General features: G+C 39.4%; 1 long non-coding RNA gene across 2 annotated transcripts in view; it reads left to right on the top strand.

Moving 5' to 3' along the window:
- LOC132539474 (uncharacterized) overlaps positions 1–19,147 on the top strand; it is an 89,933-nt gene extending 70,786 nt beyond the window's left edge. For both annotated transcript variants that reach the window (XR_009550787.1, XR_009550788.1), the window contains exon 4: positions 19,035–19,147. This is a non-coding gene — a long non-coding RNA (uncharacterized LOC132539474). The remainder of the gene's footprint in view (positions 1–19,034) is intronic.
- The last annotated feature ends 1,103 nt before the right edge of the window (positions 19,148–20,250 follow it).

Raw genomic sequence — 20,250 nt, 5'->3', positions numbered from 1 at the left:
GGGCAATTATGTATAAATGTAGACCGAAAGTTTGTAGAGATGATGGCTTCCCTATGTGGTGGCTTGCAGTGGGGTGACTAAAGATTCAGAACCCTGGTGGTGGGGATGAAGTGGATTTATATTCCTGTTGACATATAATTTTGTAAATCAATATTAAATCACTAATAAAATTTAAAAAAACAACATAATCTTTCTGTCGTCAAGCCCCTTTGCTTTCTACACTTCTAATTGTCTTGGTGGGGAAAGGCCCATTATTTTGAATAATACCCCCAATATCTTAATAATGCCAGTATACAGTGTGATCAGTTATAGATTGCTGAACAGCTGAATACATCAATTAGTATTGAGTACAAACATAATGGAATGATCAAAGTACTTATTCAGTGGTAACAAAGTTGCCCCATTTCAATAGACACAGTTCTCAACACAGAGCACAGAGGGTAAGATGCTCATGGATGTTAGAGGTTCAGTTAGGTTTGCAGTGTACAGTGGGTAGGTGGGTCCTGGCCATGGTACAAAAGTCTAGGGCAAAACACTGAAGATCTGAGGGGGAAAGCTTCAGAAGTGGCAAAGCTGGTCTGCAGGTGTCTGTCCATCCTTCTCTTTCCTTTTTTTTTTTTTTTTTTTTTTTTTTACCAGAGTACTGTTCAGCTCTGGTTTATGGTGGTGGTGGGAGTGTACATGGGACTTTGGAGCCTCAGGCATGACAGCCTTCTTGCATAACAATTGCTGGGGCTCAGTGCCTGCACCATGAATCCACTGCTCCTGGAGGACATTTTTCCCACCTTTTATTGCCCTTGTTGTTGTAGCCTTGTTGTGGTTATTATTATTATTATTATTATTATTGTTGCTGTTGTTCATTGCTGGATAGGGCAGAGAGAAATGGAGAGAGGAAGGGAAAACAAAGAGGAGGAGAGAAAGACAGATACCTGCAGACCTGCTTCACCGCCTGTGAAGCCAGGGAAGTCGGGGGCTCGAACCAGGATTCTTATGCAGGTCCTTGCGCTTGGCGTCATGTGCGCTTAATCCGCTGCACTACTGCCTAACCCCCTCTCTCTCCTTTCCTATCTCACCTCCCCTCTCAATTTCTCTCTGCTCTATTCAATATGATGGAAAAAATGGCCACCAGGAGCAGTGGATTTGTAGTGTTGGCACTAAGCACCAGCAATAACCCTGGGGGCAAAGAGAGAGAGAGAGAGAGAAACTGAGAGGGAATGGGGTGACGGAGGTGGAGAGATACTTGCAACACTGCTTCACCACTCATGAAGTCCTGTCCCGTCTGCTCCCCCTCCCCCCCACTGGTGGGGACTGGGAGGCTTGAACTCTGGTCCTTGCACATTGTAGTATGTGCTCTCAACCAGGCTCACCACCACCCATCTCAGTAGCTTATTACTGAGAAATGTATATCAGTAAATTAAGCAGCTGCATTTTATTTTATTGGCTGACAGTACAGTTGTTCCCATCTTCCTGTGATTGATAGGCGCAAGCACTCTCACTCTCAGTTTAGGTCCTTTCACACCACCATTTTGAAGGACATCAAGGTCATGGCATTCAAGGAAGGGATAAACAACACTCTCAGATGAAAGGAGTCTAAAGTAAACTAAAAGTAAACACAGTATATAATATCTAATCCTCAGTTAAGTGCTTTACTCTAAAGCACACCATTGGGGCAATTTGTGAAACTGAGTCTCTGGGTAATAGCAATATGTCTATTTTTGTACTTTTAAATTATTTAAAAATCTATACAGCCAGGTGAAAGTCTGGCTATAACTTTGCAATGAACCTTAGAAAGAGCTTATACTAGTGGTAGGGGGTGTTTATATGTAAAATTTGTTAAACTCATGATACGTCTGTTTATGACAGTAAGTAAATACAAATAGGATGCATTCCCAGTAATACAAGCACTACCTAGATGGCTAGGAGATGGCCCACTCAGTACAGAGCACATGCACAGTTGTGCATGAGGTTCTGGGCTCAGGCCTTGGCACTACTGGGGACATAACAGATGGTATCAGGGAAGTTCCATGTATGGTGGAGCAGTGCTGTGGTATCTTCTCCCCAGCACCACATATTCAAAAAGCACTAAATCAATTAGTAAGGGGTCTGGTGGTGGCATACCTGGTTGAGCACACATGCCATGATGTACAAGGACTTGGGTTCAAGTCCCGGGTCCCAACATGCACGGGGACAGCTTTATGAGTGGTGAAGCAAATGCTGCAAGTCTCTTCTATCTTTTTTTCTCTCTCTTCCTCTCTTTTCCTTCCTCCCTTCTCAATTTCCCTCTGTCCTAGGAAAAGAAGGAAGGAAGGAAGGAAGGAAGGAAGGAAGGAAGGAAGGAAGGAAGAGGGGCCTGGTAGTGCCATAGCTGGTTGAGCACACAAGAGACCAGGTTCGAGCCCCTAGTCTCTACCTGCAGAAAGTTTTGTGAGTAGTGAAGCAGGGCTGCAGGTATCTCTCTTCCTCTCTCCCTCTCTATCTCTCCCATACCCTCTCGATTTCTGTCTGTCTCTATTTAATAAGTAAAGATAATAAAAAAGAAAGAGGCAAGGGAAGGGAAGGGAAGGGAAGGGAAGGGAAGGGAAGGGAAGGGAAGGGAAGGGAAGGGAAGGGAAGGGGAGGAAAAAAAGCAACCAGGAGCAGTGGATTCCTAATGCAGGTACCAAGTACCAGCAATAACCCTGGTGGGAAAAAGAAATCAATAAATATTACTTGTTGGGAGTCAGGTGGTAGCACAGCAGGTTAAGTGGGTTAAGCACAGGTGGCTTAGCTGGTTTTAGCCCCTGGCTCCCCACCTGCAGGGGAGTCGCTTCACAAGTGGTGAAGTAGGTCTGCAGGTGTCTATCTTTCTCTCCCTCTCTCTGTCTTCCCCTCCTCTCTCTATTTTTCTCTGTCCTATCCAACAACAACAACAGTCAAACAAGGGCAACAAAAAGGGAATAAATAAATAAATATTTATATATATATATATATATATATATATATATATTACTTGTTATAACATAGATTTGGGAAAATATTACTCAATGTCATCCTCTGGATGTTTCTCTTCAATTGTTTTCAAATCCCTGGAGTTGAGGAAATGTCTCCAAGCTAAACTATCTCCCAACCTAAATAGTGGATGACTAATCCTCTTAATCGGCAGGGATATTTATAGTTCTTCTCAAATGTCAAAGGACCTTTCACCAATCACTAATTATCTGACAATTGTGACTCTATCTTTAACATTATGTCTTTGAAGGCCATGAGGCTCCTTGGAATCTGCATGGTCTCATTTAAACGTAGATTCAAAAACAAATAAATAAACAAAAACCCTTCAGAAACAGAATACCCTGGTGGTCACTAGGGACTAAGGGGAGGAGAAATGAGAAGTTGTTGTTCATCAAAAGGTACAAACATCCAGTTATTGAAAAGAAAGAAAACATTCTGGGGATCTATACATAGCATGGTAGCTATAGTCAACAATACTCTATCATGTACTTGAAAATTCCCGAGAGTATACTAGAGGCGAAGGGTGTATTAACTAACCTTATTGTGGTGCTTATCTCATAACATACCCATGTCACAATATATTTTCAATAAAGTGAAATTACCTAAAATGTTTCAGAGATCTGTTTTCTGCCAGGGAGATAGAACCTCAGTTATGCCCACCTTAGAAGCCAAGATGCAACAGAAATAAATTTGTCTTTGTCCTGGATTCACAGTCTCCCCCCCCCCCCCCCCAAGAGGCTGACCTTACTGGTTCTTTTCCTCTGACCCTATTCACACTGAAATAATCAGAACGGAATAGGGCAGAATGCAAATGGCAACAACATCCAGATTATCAAAGATACCAACAGGAATCTGATGTCTGGCCAGAGACATCAGAAGCAGACAGCCTGGGAGAGATGTCATATCAAATCATAACATTGTATCCATTAAGACAACACAATAGTGCATACTTGAAATTTGCCAAAATCATAAGGGTACTCACCACATTAAACAAATCTTAACTATGTGAGGTAATGGATATGTTCTTAGTTTAATTGTGCTAATACTTTTACAATGTACCTATATATCAAAAGATCATATTTTATTTATTTATCTTTCCTCCAGGGTAATCATAGGGCTCGGTGGTGCCCATACTACAAATCCACTGCTTCTGGAGGCCATTTTTTCATTTTATTGGATAGGACAGAGAGAAATTGAGAGAGGAGGGGGAGATAGAGAGGTAGAGAAAAGGATAGACACCTATAGACCTGCTTCACCACTTGTGAAGCAACTGTCCCACAGGTGGGGAGCCAGGGGCTCAAACCCAGAACATTCCGCAAGTTCTCGCGATTTGTACTATGTGCGCTTAACCCAGTGTGCCACTACCACCACCCCGCCCCCAAACACCAGATTTTACACCTTAAATACATACAGTTTAAACCTGTCATATGTTTCTCAATAAAATTGAAAAATAATAAGAAATAAAACCTGCACTTAAAGTCCAGGTTGTTATTTTTCTTTGCACCTTTGGAATCAACATAAGGATAAATATGCAAAAGTTTAGTTAGCTATCATGGGTGGAAACTGTTTTGTCAGTTAATGAAAAGAAAGGGGGCCAGGCAATGGCGCACTGGGTTAAGCGCACATAGTGGGTTCGAGCCCCTGGCTCCCCACCTGTGTTGGGGTGGGGGGTTGTGGGGAGTTGCTTTTACTAGCAGTAAAGCAGGTCTGTAGGTGTCTCCCTGTTTCTCTCTCTCTCTATGTCCCCCTCTCAATTTCTCTCTGTCATATCCAATAAAAATGAAAAGCTGCTGTCAGGAGCAGTGGATTCGTAGTGCTGACACCAATCCTTAGTGATAACCCTGGAGGAAAAGAAAATAATAATAAAAAGAAATGACAGAGAGAGATGGTAGTATAATCAACCACAGATATGTACATTGTAGACTAGATGTAACTTTTAAAGAAGCACCTTGAAATCCTATTTGGTGAAAGCATAACCATTAACCTGGAACATGGGAACCTCAGATGTGGGATGATTTTTGCATAATCATTATGCTACCTTTCCAGCCCCTGAGAGTTTTGATTGGTATAGTAAGAGGGCTGACTTTATGAAGTAAACACTGTTGTACTTTTTAAGTTATTTTAGCACAAGTTATTTTGTGCCAAGGAGGTTTCACAGTGGCTACAGCACTGGACTTGAAGACAAGATGTCCCAAGTGATACTCTGGGTTTCTCCCTCTCCTTTCACTCATTAATACATAAACTTTTAAAAAAAAAAAAAAAAGATTTTATTTATTTATTGATGAGGAAGGTAGGAGGAGAGAGAGAAAGAACCAGACATCACTCTAGTACATGTGCTGGTGGGGTGTGAACTCAGGACCTCACGCTTGAGAGTCCAGTACTTTATCCACTGCACCACCTCCTGGACCACCTTTTTTTTTTTTTCTGTCTCCAGGGTTATTGCTGGGACTCAGTGCCTGCACTATGAATCCGCTGCTCCTGGAGGCCATTTTTTCCCTTTTGTTGTCCTTATTGCTTATCATTGTTGTTGTTGTTGTTGCTGCTGTTGCTTTCGTTGTTGCTGGATAGGACAGAGAGAAATGGAGAGAGATGGGAAAGACAGAGTAGGGGAGAGAAAGACAGACACCTACAGACCTGCTTCACTGTCCATGAAGCAACCCCCCTGCAGGTGAGGAGCTGGGGGTTCGAACTGGGATCCTTGCGCCGGTCTTGCGTTTTGTGCCATGTGCGCTTAAACCGCTGCACCACTGCCGGGCCCTATAAATAAACATTTTTATTAAAAAGAAAGGATCTGAAGGCAGAGTAAAATGTCTAGATACAGACAGAACTAAAGAAAACTATTATAAGAGTCTAGATACAATAAAATTCTGATCAAAGGCAGGGGTATAATGACAATTGAGATAACAGGAAAAAATGTTAAACTTGTTGCTTAAGACAAAATTATCAGTGTCTCTTGTTCTATCGCATATGCAAAAAAAAAAAAAAAACAACAACCAAGAAGCCATGAAAGAAGATAGTTGGTTTCCAGCTTGGATAGCTTGGGGGAATGAATAATGGGAGCGGAAGATTGTATTGGCTGACTGTACAGTGATTCACCCTATGGCAGATTAGCTGACTGCCTCCCTATTGATCATCTTCCTTAATAACAAAGTCCTGACCAATGACTCAAATTGAAAATGACATTTTTGCAACATGAGGGGAAATGTTGGGTTGGGGGAGCAGTATCAGAGCAGTAGTGCACAGGACTTGCACATGAGAGGCCTTAGTTTTGATTATGACTACCACCAATAGCCAAAGCTGACCAGTGATCTGGACAAAACCCCAAATGCCGTGTCTGGTATATCTGAGGCAACTCTTTAATACAGAGTAGCCCCTTCTTTCTCACTTCTGGAATCCTCCTGCCTAAAATGAAGATGCTGGCTGTGGAAAGAACAGAACACAGAAAGCTTAGGAGTCCAGATTTGTCATCATTTTGTAGAGCTAAGACAACAATCTAGAATTGTCTGCCTAGGGGCCAGGTGGTGAAGCACCTGGTTAAGTGTGCAGATTACAGTGTGAAAAGACCTGGGTTTAAGCTCCTGGTCCCCACTTGCAGGGGGAAAGCTTCAAAATCTGTGAAGCAGGTCTGCTGATGTCTCTTTGTTTCTCTCCCTTCCTATCTCCTTTTTCCTTGTAAATTTCTCTCTGTCCCGTCAAACAAAATAGTCTGCCAGAAGATTTCTTTAAATTGTATTTAAACCACCAGTGAGGTGGATCTTTGTGTCAAACTTAATCATAACTGCCCCAACTACCTGTTTTCTTTTCTAACAGAACCCTGGATCTATTCAGACACACATCATTCTCAAGGCAACCATGTGGTGCAAGAGAGGGAGGCCCATCAAACTGGTCCCTTCATAGTGGCTGAAAGTGACAGGTGCATATAACATGACTTTGGCCAAAGGGATGAAAGAAGTGTTTGGGGGAGTCAGGCAGTAGCACATCGGGTTAAGCGCACGTGGTGCGAAACACAAGGGCCAGCTTTAGGATCCCGGTTTGAGCCCCCGGCTCCCCACCTGCAAGGGAGTTGCTTCACAAGCAGTGAAGCAGGTCTGCAGGTGTCTTTCTCTCCCCCTCTCTGTCTTCCCCTCCTCTCTCCATTTCTCTCTGTCCTATCTAACAACAATGACATCAGTAACTACAACAATAAAAAAAAACAAGGGCAACAAAAGGGAAAATAAGTAGATAGATACTAAAAAATAAAAAAAGAAGTGTTTAAGAAACCATCCAGGAAAAAAAAAATTCTTTTACAACTTGCAAAGGAATAGCTATTTGTAGCTAGGTTTTCTGTGTCTTCACGTATACTATTCTTTTTGCTTTTTCTCTCCACTTAAGTGCCCAGCCCACTCTCTCTTCTGGAGACCTATAGAATGAGCATAAACAGTCTATTCTTTTCCTTCTCAAATAAACAAGTGAATAAAATGTGATATGTAGAAGCTAATCATTAGAGGATTTTGATTCAGTGAAATTATTGTAATTAATTATATATTTTTACAATGAAATGAGTTCCTTCCAGAGCTCATGATCTTATACTTTTAGATCTCTGTTGGAAGCTAGAAAACATTTGACATTTCTGACTGAATTGGTACACAGCACTGATGCATCAGACAAATTGAAGTTTTTTCTAATTCTGAGTCTAGAGTTCTAGATAATACTGGGATAAAAGAACCTTCATCAAGAAAGGGAAAGGAGCCAGTGAAGCACAGAGTCAGAGAGAATCTAGGCACCACAGACAACATGAGAATACTGGATTAAAATAATAGGTGGATGCAGGTGGCATTCAAAGTAGATTTTATTATCTATATGATTCTTATTTGTGGTTGGCTCAATCTTTCTCTAACCTTCAGCTTAGTGGTGTGCTGATGTTTGATGTAAATCCCAAATCTAAACTTGAAACTGCTTCAGGCTGTGTCTAAGCCTGAAGAAAAATGTCAGTCCACTGCTGAGGTCAATGTTAATGCTACTAAGGTGAATGAACTGTTTCACAACACATGACAAAAAATGAGCAAGTGTTATTGACTTAGATGCTCAAACTTTGTAGAAATGTATAGTAAAAAGTTACTAGAAGCCACTGTATTAGAGTGTGGCAGAGAATAGAACTTTCTTGGGGGGGGAAGTTATTTAATGATTTATGATGGTTAATGTGTTGATTTTCCTATGAATGAAGTGTGTATGATAGGTTAGAACTAAATAAAAGGCTAAATGCAAATAAGGGGGTAAGCAGCTTTTTTAAGGACAAGAGGTAGAGACACCATGCTCTTTGAGAAAGACAAACTTTGTTAGCATTACTAATTAGATTAGGTATCATGAATAATATACCTAGTATACAGATGGGTAGGTACCACTACTGCTGAACTTAAATTACATACCTAGTTCTTCAAAGCATTCCGCAGACTTCACAGACACTCTTACAGGCACATGCCTCCTTTGAGCCATCAGATTACAGCTCATCATGGAAAAGTAGGTGTGGGTGGGTAGATGTTTGATAATAGTCATACAGTAAATGATTGGCAAAGCTATGAAAACTATGCTAAGAACACTATTTTTACCACTGTTCTGTCTACTCCTTCCCATGTGAATTTGTACCTCAAACTATTTGCAGAACAGTTTGTACTACTGGAAGAACTGCAAGAATTTTTGGCTGAAATAGAAATGATGGAAATACTAGCAATCGTCTCAGTGCTTGATTGACTGGAGGAAATGACTTCCTGGTGGAATGACTTGTTGAGGTAGTGCTGAAAATGTTTGGGTTCATTTGTCTCCCAACATTACTGGTGTGAAGCCCAACTATATAATGGGCACAGTTGTTCTCAATCAGTTTTATGCACCCATGCCTGACATTACAACAAGGGTCCAGGTGCTATTATTAGAATATGTTTCAAAGTCTCTTCTGTCTCAGTGGATTTCAAACATCACCAGAATCCTTGAGGGGACCACTGATGAACTTTCTTAGAGCAAATGATTGTACACTAGAATAACAAGTCCAACAAGCTGCTCTGTGGATTAGAGAATCCTGTGCAGTGTTAGGTGAAATGAGTTTAAAGGAGAAAAATCAGTTATAGGATCATCCTAGAATAATATACCCCCAAACTTTGTTGCTAAGTTAAAATTAAAAGTTTGGGGATGGATGGTGGCACACTTGGTTGAATACACATATTATAGTGTAAAAGGACTAGGGTTCAATCACTGGGCCCCACCTGTTGAGGTGGAATAATGTTGTAGTAATCTTTCTCTCTCTCTGTCTCTATCTACTTCCCTTTCTCTCTTAATTTCTCTCTATATATATCTGAAACAAACAAACATTTAAAAGTTCCCAGTGTCTGAAATACAATTTTATTAATAGCTTAACAATAGTCAGGAAAGAAGGGTTCCAAGGTCTGTATCTTTCAAATCTAGAAGATAGTCCTAACAGTGGAGAGTATATTGAATTGCATGTATAATACATTTGATGAGACAGGAAGATATGCATGGGGGTGTAGCAAACTCACAATGAGGAAAAGATAAAGGTGAGATTAGAACATGACCTTTGGTTTCAGAATGGTGTTAATATATACTCCTATTAACTTACAGTCTTATAAGTCACTGTTTAATCTATATGAGAGGGGGAAAAATAGATCGAAGGTCTTGAGCTTTTTAATGCATAGACTTCAGTTTTGATTATGTATTCCTAAGCACTTAATGTTTCAAATTTGTAAACTAATTGATTTTTAACATTGAGCTGAAATTTAATTTGTTAACTTAATTTAATTGTTAAGCTCTAGTAATAACTTTTTAAAAATATTAAATCACTTATAATCATAGACCAAGGAAACCAGAAGTAACTGGTCAGTATATAAGATATAGTTATCTGTAATAGCATTAAATGACATAAATCATGGTCAGGTCTTGTATAGTACAATAAATCCTAACTATAGGATTTCCAAAGTAAACCAAGTTCCCAAATAACTTGGTTATAATTATCTATTTCCTTCTTTTTTCTTTTCTTTCCTTCTTTGTTTCTTTCTGTCTTTGTTTCTTTTTTTTTCCTTTTTTTTTTTTTTTTTTTTTTTTTGTCTCCAGGGTTATTGCTGGGGCTGAGTGCCTGCAATACAAATCCACTGCTCCTGGTGGCCATCTTTTTTTTTTTTTGTTGTTGTTGTTGGATAGGACAGAGAAAAACTGAGAGAAGAGAGGAAGACCAAGAGGGGAGAGAAAGCTAGACACCTGCAGACCTGCTTCACTGCTTTCAAAGCGAACCACCTACAGGCGGGGAGCCTGGGGCTCAAACCAGGAAGCTTACCCTGTCCTTGGGCTTCATACTTAACTCACTCCACTCCTGGCCAGTCCCTATCTATTGCCTTCTTAAACTAATACAGCAAGTACCTTCCTCACTCTCTATAAACCCATATTTCAGTCCTGGAATTTCTGGGGCTTTGCTCATTTTTCTGCATGCTTCTCTTGATCTATATATACCATTACATCCACTGATCTCAACCAAATCAATGCAATTAATGCCACCTCAACATGTTTCACTTCAGATGGTGTCCAGAGACACCATTCCTGGGATGTCAACCCTCCAGCTCCAATACTCTCCTACCAAGTTGCAGGTGCTACCATGATGCCAACCTGACTTCCTTGGGCAGATGACCTCACCAATATGTCATGGAACCCCACCTCCCCAGATCCCTACTCTTGGGCTCGGGGTGTGGATCAACTTGTCAACCACCCATGTCCAGCAGAGAAGCAATTATAGAAGCCAGATTTTCCACCTTCTGCACTCCATAAAGATCTTTGGTCCACATTCCCAGAGGGATAAAGAATAGGGAAATTTCCAATGGAAGAGAGGAGATATAGAACTGTGATGGTGGGAATTGTACCCCTCTTATCCCACAATCTTGTCATTCATCATGAAATCACTAATTAAAAAAATATATATTAAGGGGAGTCGGGCGGTAGTGCAGCGGGTTAAGTGTACGTGGCGCAAAGCACAAAGACCAGTTTGTGCTTTTAAGGATCCTGGTTGAGCCCTAGGCTCCCCACCTGCAGCGATGTTGCTTCACAAGTGGTGAAGCAGGTCTGCAGGTATCTGTCTTTCTCTCCCCCTCTCTGTCTTCCCCTCCTATCTCCATTTCTCTCAGTCCTATCTACCAATGATGACATCAATAATAATTACAATAATAACTACAACAACAATAAAAAACAACAAGGGCAACAAAAGGGAAAGTAAATAAATAATTATTTTTAAAAACTTTAAAAAATATTAAGAAAAGAAAAGTAAGAATGTAAAAAAAAAAAGGAACATGAAAAGTGTGAAAGAAAAGAAACTTGGATGTGATCAAGGAGGTGGTGCAGTAGATAGAGCATCAGACTCTTAAACATGAGGTCCTGAGTTCAATTCTTGGCAGCACATGTACCACAATGATGTCTGGTTCTTTCTATCTCTCTTCCTATCTTCCTCATTAACAAATAAATAAAATCTTTAAAAAAAAAGAAAGTTGGAACAAGGGGAACAAAAGGGAATAAAAAAATAAACATTTTTTTAAGTTAAAAAAAGGAAATAAACTTGGATTTAATTTCTTCTTGTGATTTTTCTATGGTCTTCCCAAACTAGGTTAAATGGTCCTATTAAGTGCTCAATATTTTTATTAGTCACATCATATTTCATTTTCTACTGCTTCTTAAATTGTGTGATTCCTCCATTAATCTCAAATGGGACAGGGGTGACTAGTTCGGTTCCTCTTGCTCTCCCTAAGCATCCAGCCTCTCCCTAAGTACATGTAAGTCCTCAGGACATAGTTGTTAAGTCTATGAATGAATGGACAATGAAAAGGCATCGATGACATCTATGTTGGGGAGTATGCTATTTAGAAGAATTATGGGACAGTGAAATGTATCACACTTGTGCAATGAGATTGAGGAGTCTCCTATCCCTTCACCTTCAGCTGTGTTAGGGCTGTATAACTCCTGAATTTAAGGCCCTGGTGATGGTATTGCATTAGGAAAGAAGGCAGAGCTGAGGGGAGTAATGGAAATCTGCCCTACATGCTACTCTCATTCCTTCCACCAATGGGGAATTTTTATGTGCTCCTACCATGACTTGAACCTAACTTTACAGAAGAAATTGAGTCCTAGAGGAGCTTGTGATTTCATGAGACCACATCATTGATAAGGAGCAAAGCTGAAATGGATTCTGTGACGTTCTAATTTCTAGTTCCTAGGAATTAGATTCTGTGATTCCCACCCCCCAACCCCCATCCCATGTGGCCCCTAATTTCTTTTTTTTAATTTTCTTTATTGGGGAATTAATGTTTTACATTCAATGGTAAATACAATAGTTTGTATATGCATAACATTTCTCATAACATTTCTCAGTTTTCCATATAACAATACAACCCCCCAAAAGGTCCTCTGTCATCCTTCTTGGACCTGTATTACTCCCCTCCCTCACCCCAGAGTCCTTTACTTTGTTGCAGTATGCGAATTCCAGTTCAGGTTCTACTTGTGTTTTCTCTTCTGATCTTGTTTTTCAACTTCTGCCTGAGAGTGAGATCATCCCATATTCATCCTTCTGTTTCTGACTTATTTTACTTAACATGAATTTTTCAAAGTCCATCCAACATGGGCTGAAAATGATCAAGTCACCATTTTTAATAGCTGAGTAGTATTGCATTGTGTATATATACCACAACTTGCTCAGCCACTCATCTGTTGTCGGACACCTGGGTTGCTTCCAGGTTTTGGCTATTACATATTGTACTGCTAAGAACATATGTGTACACAGATATTTTTTGATAGGTGTGGTGCCTTCCTTAGGATATAACCCCAGGAGAGTAATTGCAGGATCATAGGGTAGGTCCATTTCTAGCCTTCTGAGAGTTCTCCAGACTGTTCTCCACAGAGGTTGGAGCAATTGACATTCCCACCAGCAGCAGTGCATTAGGGTTCCTTTGACCCCACAATCTCTCCAGTATTTGCTGCTGCTATCTTTTCTGATGTATTACATTCTCACAGGAGTGAAGTGGTACCTCATTGTTGTCTTTATTTGCATTCCTCTGACAATCAAAGACTTGGAGCATTTTTTCATGTGTTTCTTGGCCTTTTGGATCTCTTCTGTGGTGAATATTCTGTCCATGTCCTCTCCCATTTTTGGATGGGGTCATTTGTTTTCTTGTTGTTGAGTTTGGCAGGGTCTTTATTTATTCTGGTTATTAGCCTCTTGTATAGCATGTAAAGATCTTCTCCCTTTCTATGAGGGGTCTCTTGGTTTGGGTAGTGGTTTCTTTTGCTGTGCAGAAGCTTTTTAATTTGATGTAGTCCCATAGGTTTATGCTTGTCTTAATCTTTGTAATTGGATTTGTTTCATTGAAGATGCCTTTAAAATTTATGCAGAAAAGAGTTCTGCCAATATTTTCCTCTAAGTATCTGATAGTTTCTGGTCTAACATCCAAGTCCTTGATCTACTTGGAATTTACTTTTGTATTTGGTGAAATATAGTGGTTCAGTTTCATTCTTCTGCATGTTTCAACCCATTTTTTCCAACACCATTTGTTGAAGGGACTCTGCTTTCCCCATTGAATAGTCTGGGTACCTTTGTCAAAGATTAGATGTCTACTTACTTCTGGGCTCTCAATTCTATTCCACTGGTCAGTGTGTCTATTCATGTTCCAGTACCAAGCAGTTTTGATGACAATGGCCCTATCATGCAATTTGAGATCTGGAAGTGTGATGCCTCTAGTTCTGTTCTTTCTTCTCAAGATGGTTTTGACAATTCTAGGTCTTTTCTGGTTCCAGATAAACATTTGTAGCATTTGTTCTATTCTCCTAAAAAATGTGCTTGGGATCTTGATGGGGATAGCATGGCCTCTAATTTCTAATTCCAAGCTCTTCTGGTATGCCTTTCTGTATCTCTTTAGGGTGAGGAATCACTCAGAATGACTTATAGCAGATTTAAGGGAGCATTTGCTATTAGCAAGGAGGGGGGATTATCACCAGCTAGCTATGCCAAGGACCTTTGAAAGAACATTTTAATATGGAAGAAAAGAAAGACAATTGAACATGTATTCCTGACTCCCAGAATTTGTGAGGTTAAAAATAAAACTTGTTGGGTGGGGGTAGTATAATAGTTATGCAAACAAACTTCATGCCTGACGCTCGGAAGTCCCAGGTTCAATCCCCCCACACCACCATAAGCCAGGGCTGACCAGTGCTCTAGTATAAACAAACAAACAAACAAACAAATAAAACTTGTTGGCACTGGGCAGTGGCACAGCCAGTAGATTGCTTGTGTTACCATGTCAAGCACCTGGGTTCAGGCCTTCAGCCCCTACCTGCAAGAGGGAAGATTTATAAGCAGTGGAGCACTGCTACAGGGATATTTATTATAGAAGGAAGGAAAGAAGTGGAGAGTAAATGTTATTGTTAAGGATGCCTGGAATAATTCTAGCTCAGTGACAAAGTTAAAATACGGGTTTTCAAATGTACTGGGCAAAAATTTTATCTTTTTTTTTTCTGCCTCCAGGGTTATTGCTGGAACTTGGTGCCTGCATTACAAATCCACTGCTCCTGGAGGCCATTTTTTCCATTTTATTGGATAGAGCAGAGAGAAATTGAGAGACGGGAGATGGAGATGGAGAGAGAAAGACCCCTGCACACCTGCTTCACCGCCTGTGAAGTGTCCCTCTGCAGGTGGGGAGCCAGAAGTTCGAATCCAGATCCTTAAACAGGGCCTTGAGCTGAGCATTATAAGCACTTAAGGGCAAAAGTTTTATATTAGCCTTTTGTCCAAAAATAGTGCAGTACACAACATCTCTGAAATTTAAGAAAAATTTATAAGTTTGAAATGAGTATTTTGTACCCTGGTTTGAGTTTCAGTTTCATGTTCTTAAATATATTTTCTGACCATCAATTATGTGCTTGGCATTTAAAATAGTATCATATTATTATTGCCAACATATCATATTTGTTATTTAGTCACGTTAATTAATTAAAGGTACAGTTACATGCTAGGCAGTTTTTATTTTTTAAAAATTTATTCTGGGGGCCAGGCAGTGGTGTCTCTGGTTAAGCATACACATTATAGTGCACAAGGACCCAAGTTCAAGCTCTGGTCCCCACTTTTAGGGGGAAAGTTTCACGAGTGGTGAAACAGGGCTGTAGGAGTCTGTTTCTTTTCATTATCTCCCCCTGACTCAGTTTCTCTCTGACTTTATGCAATAATAAATAAGTTATTCTCAATATTTCCAAATTAACAAAAAGGCATTATGTTTGTACTCTTAGTCCTAGCAATACCTAAAGGAAAAATTAAAACATCACTTTAAATATGACACTGGTATTAAGCCAACTATTACCAGGAAAAGACATTCTTGACATGCCTTTCTGATAATTCTGTGTACCTAAAGACAAGGAAAACAAAGAAGGGAAAATGCTACCTTAGACCTAATCATAACCTATATGAAAGAATTTTTTGACTAAGTATTAAAACTTTGGAAAAATAAAATGATTTATAATATTTTATGGCAGACCTAGAATGAAAGCTGGACATATTCAACCATATAGTTGATCACATTACTGTGTATTATAATTAACATTTCTATTTAAAAAGGTATTCATTGTAAAGGAATGTAGAAAATGTATAAAAATCACAAAAATAGTATTGTAGTCAAATATAACACTGTTCAGATTTTATATATAGTCCTGCATTAATACCTGCATTATGCTTTTCTTGTTATAGAATTCATATTATACCTTATATAAAATTTTATACCCTTCTCTCTCCCATTAACAATGGATCATAAAAATGTCATTTTATTATATGGTCGACGAAGATATTATTGTACTGTCAACATGATTATTAAAAGAGAATAGATAATTAATTTTCATTGGCACCTGTGCAGATGCCACATAAAGAAAGTATTGGTGAATCGTCTTGATTAATACTCATCACTTAGACACTTTCAGGACCCCCATTTAGTACTGGGATTAAGGAGAAATAAATAACTGGTCCAAGGCTCTGGAATTAATAACTAAGGGGCGAGACACCTAGTGTACAATAGAGGAAAGAGATAGTAATTTGGTGGTGGGTGAGATGTATTGAAACTGTTCCCCTCTGACAATAGTCTTGTCATGCAACATTTCCTCAGTAAAGTAAAATCATATAGATATGAACTATCAGATTCAGGTTTGAACCTGGCTAATTTAAAGCCAGACTTTGTGCTCTTTTCGTCTTTTGGGTGCTGAGGATAGAGTACAGAGCCTCAAACATGTGATCTATCACAGAGCTGTGTCTCCTCTCCATCCTCCACACCCCTAGTCTGGGCTCTTAACTATTCCATTATGGTACTTCTCTTTCAATAGCTTTAGTGAGTTATTGTTGGCAAATGAAACTGCTTGTCTTAAGAGGTCTAAGTTGATGTTTCCAATGTATACATTGTGAAATGATTACTATAGTCAAGCAACTTCCACGTCTATTATCTCACACATTTACCATTTTCCTTTTATTTTACTGAGGTGAGAGCGCTTAAAATCTACCTTCCTGGGAAGTTTCAACTGCACAGTACATTATTACTAACTAGAGAACCGTAGAACCGTACTGCACGTTAGACTTGCAGAACTTGCTCTGCTTGTAAAAATGAAACTGTATTCCTTTACCAATAGGTTCCATTTTCTCTCCTTCACTCATTCCTAGCCCCTGGTAATAAGCATTATTCTATCTACTACGACTATGATTACTTTACATTATGCATTTAAATGAAGTCAGAGAGTGTTTGTCTTTTGTTTTCTGGCTACTTCCACTTAGCATTTCTTCTGGGTTCACAAACATTGTTGGAAATCGCAAGATTTCCTTAATTATATTCCACTGTATTCACTTCACTGGGGGAAATAATGCTTTATAAGACATTTGTTCTTACACAAAAACAATTTCTTTTTTCAAAAATAATTTTATTGGGGAAATCATATGTAAAATGGACTATACATGAAGTAAATAGTTAAGGCATTTTTTCAACATAATTGAGGATTTATCCCATTTATTTCACTTCGTATGTGTAAATAAAGGTCCATGGTTTAGAAGTACCACATTTTGTTTAGTCATTCATTTACTGAGGGACATCTAGGGTTTTGCTTGCTCTTTTTAGATAATGCTGGTTATAAATACTTTTTTTTTGCTTCCAGGGTTATTGCTGGGGCTCAGTGACTGCACTACAAATCCACTGCTCCTGGAGGCCATTATACCTATTTTGCTGCCCTTGTTGTTGTTATTGTTGTTGCTGTTCTGAATAGGACAGAGAGAAATCAAGAGGAGAGGGGAAGACAGAAGGGGAGAGAAAGACACCTGCAGACCTGCTTCACTACCTGTAAAAAAAATAAACAAACAGAAAAAAAACAGGTAGCTCTAGCCGGGATCCTGACGCTGGTCCTTGCACTTTGCACCATGTGTGCTTAACCCGCTGCGCTACTTGCCAGGCCCCCATAAATACTTATTTTATTAAAAAAATTTTCACCATATTCTTTCATCAATGAACAACCAAGTTGTTTGCACATCATGGCTATTGAGAATACTGATGTAGTGAATATGAGGATACAGTTATCTCTTCAAAATACTAATCTCATTTGCTCAGGATAACTACCCAGAAGGAACATTTCTTGACCATATGATATTTCTACTTGTAAATTTTTTGCACAAACTCTGAACTAATTTCCATAGTAGCTGTACCAATTTACAGCCCCAACAATATGACACAAAAATTTCCTTTTCTCTATGTCCTTGTCATAATATTTTATTATGAGAATGTATCAAAATTGATCTAAGCCAATTCCCTTTTGTTGTCTATCCAAAAGCCTTCCATTTCTAGGGTATTACAAATAATGCTGGCATTAACAACTTTGACCATATGCTTGGGGGACTGTCCATTTTAACTGACTTAGATAAAGTTATAAAACTGTCATTGTTGAGGGATTGGAGCATGATGTTTGACAATATCACTTTTCTCACATTTACACAGAATTTCCATACCACTGTATAGCTATTAAATCTTTAGAAAGAGGATGAGAAAGGACATTAGGATAAAAAAGTAAAAATGTCAAAGTACATATTAATATTTGCCTGGAGCCTTGATTATACCTCATTATCCTTTTTCCCTAGTACTCAGTGTATCTATCAATGATTTCACTACTTTTCAAAAAGTACTAGACTTAAGTAACTGGTCTATTCCTCTGCAGCTCAGGAGTTCTATATCCAAAGGGCTGGGAATGTGTTTGTTTTGTTAATACTGGTTTCACACAGTGGTAACCAAATAAATAAAAACAACAGCAAAAAAAAAAGGATGACATTAAATATAGTTAAAATAAATTTGACAGGAAAATTTATTTTTCTTTTGAGGTCCTAATTAGGGAATTCTTGTATTCCCACACAAATATGATGGGCCTAGACCTCTAGTAGATCCCTCTCTCCGCCATCACTGGTTACTTCCATCAGGAACATCATCAGAAGCCCTCTCAGGCCACTCGAGGAACTTGTCTTCCATAAAAGTAGCAATGGTAGAGATTACCCCATTCTCTGAAGGAAGGCTGGGTCATTCTGTCCTGCCACTTGACGAAGACTGGTCCTGAGATGAGTATAACCTAGAATGTTCCCAGCTGTGACCATGAAGTGTGGACTCAGATTGACAGGGACTTAATAGGCTGCACAAGCTCTTGGGCTAAACATAAATAAATATGGGCCCTGGGTCAAGTAGAAGGGGTAAACAATTAATTTTATTCATGAATTGTCTTCAAGATTGGGAGCTACTCACTGCCCTAATCCAACTTTATAGCCCTTTTCTCAACTCTGACACCATCTTCTCAGACAATATTTTTGTCAAACTCCTTGCTAGCTATCAAACTCAAACAAAAGTCATAGGGCCCTAGGATATACTTAAAATAGACTTCCTAGCTTCTTTCCATTCTCAGATCCCTATTCTTATCTGCTCTATTCCTACTTTTTGGTTCCTTTTCATTGATCATTTTGTCCCACTTTATATTTTACCGCCTTTCAGCCACCAAGTTGCAAACACTATGATTCCATCCTGACTTCCCTGACAGATGACCTCACCGATGTGTTCTGAAACCTCACCTCTCCAGAGCTGTGCCCCACTAGGGAAAGGTACAAACAAGCTGGGGGTATGGACTGACCTGCCAATGCCCATATCCAGCAGAGAAGCAATTACAGTGGCCAGAACTCCCATCTTCTGCACCCCATAAAGAACTTTGGCCTGTAATCACAGTGGGGGAGAAGTGATAGCAGGAAGATGACCAGAGGGCTCTGAACTCCAACTCCAGCAGAAAACTGGAGAAAGAGGAAGAAAAAGGGAGGGACATTTGGATGTAGTAATAGGTATATGTGTGACTTAAAAAGGAAGAGAAGATGGGACTTTAAAAAGGGGGATGGGGTGTTGTTAAAATTCGGGGGCTCCAGCAGGCTGGGCTAGTGTCACGGCGGTAGACAGAGACTCGAAGACACATGGCTGGGCAGGGAAGCTGTATTTCTTTATTCAGGAACAACGATTTATAAACTAAGACAAACTAATCACCAAACAGAACTCTGCTGTCTCCTTCCCCCACAGTAGCACCAAGCACTCTCGAACTCTGGAACTCTGGAACTCTCAGGGTTCCTTGGGGCGGGGACAAGCGGCCCCGCGAAACTAGCAGGACTGAACCAATTTTCTTGGCAGGGGGAGAGCTAGAACAACCCAATGTAAAGCATACAACAATGGGGCAAATATATACAAATACAGACAGATAGTTGTCATATAGTAGTTAATCCATATCTGCAACCTTAGGAGAACTTTTGTAGCTTACAATGGAGGAAATAGGGATATAGAACTCTGGTGGTGGGAATGGTGAATTACAAGATAATACCTGTTACCTTGTAATTTTGTAATGCAATATTAAATCACTAATAAAATAAGAAAAGAAAATCCATTTTTCTTTTTTCTTAACTTTTCACTTCTTAAATTGCTAAGGAGGTAATAGGTTTTTTTTTTTTTACTACTTAAATATATTTATTTATTATTTTATACCAGAGCTGCTCAGTTATGGCTTAGAGTGGTGCTAGGGATTGAACCTGAGACTTCACACTTAGATTTACTTTTAAAATACCTGATAACGACCCCCACACCTATGGACATCTAATCTTTGATAAGGGGGCCCAAAGTATTAAATGAAAGAGGAGGCTCTCTTCAATAAATGGTGCTGGGAAAACTGGGTTGAAAC

The sequence above is a fragment of the Erinaceus europaeus genome, chromosome 7, assembly GCF_950295315.1.
Source record: "Erinaceus europaeus chromosome 7, mEriEur2.1, whole genome shotgun sequence".
Classification (NCBI taxonomy): Eukaryota; Metazoa; Chordata; class Mammalia; order Eulipotyphla; family Erinaceidae; genus Erinaceus; species Erinaceus europaeus.
Note: the sequence above shows the minus strand (reverse complement) of the source record. Positions and strands in the feature narration are given on the sequence as shown.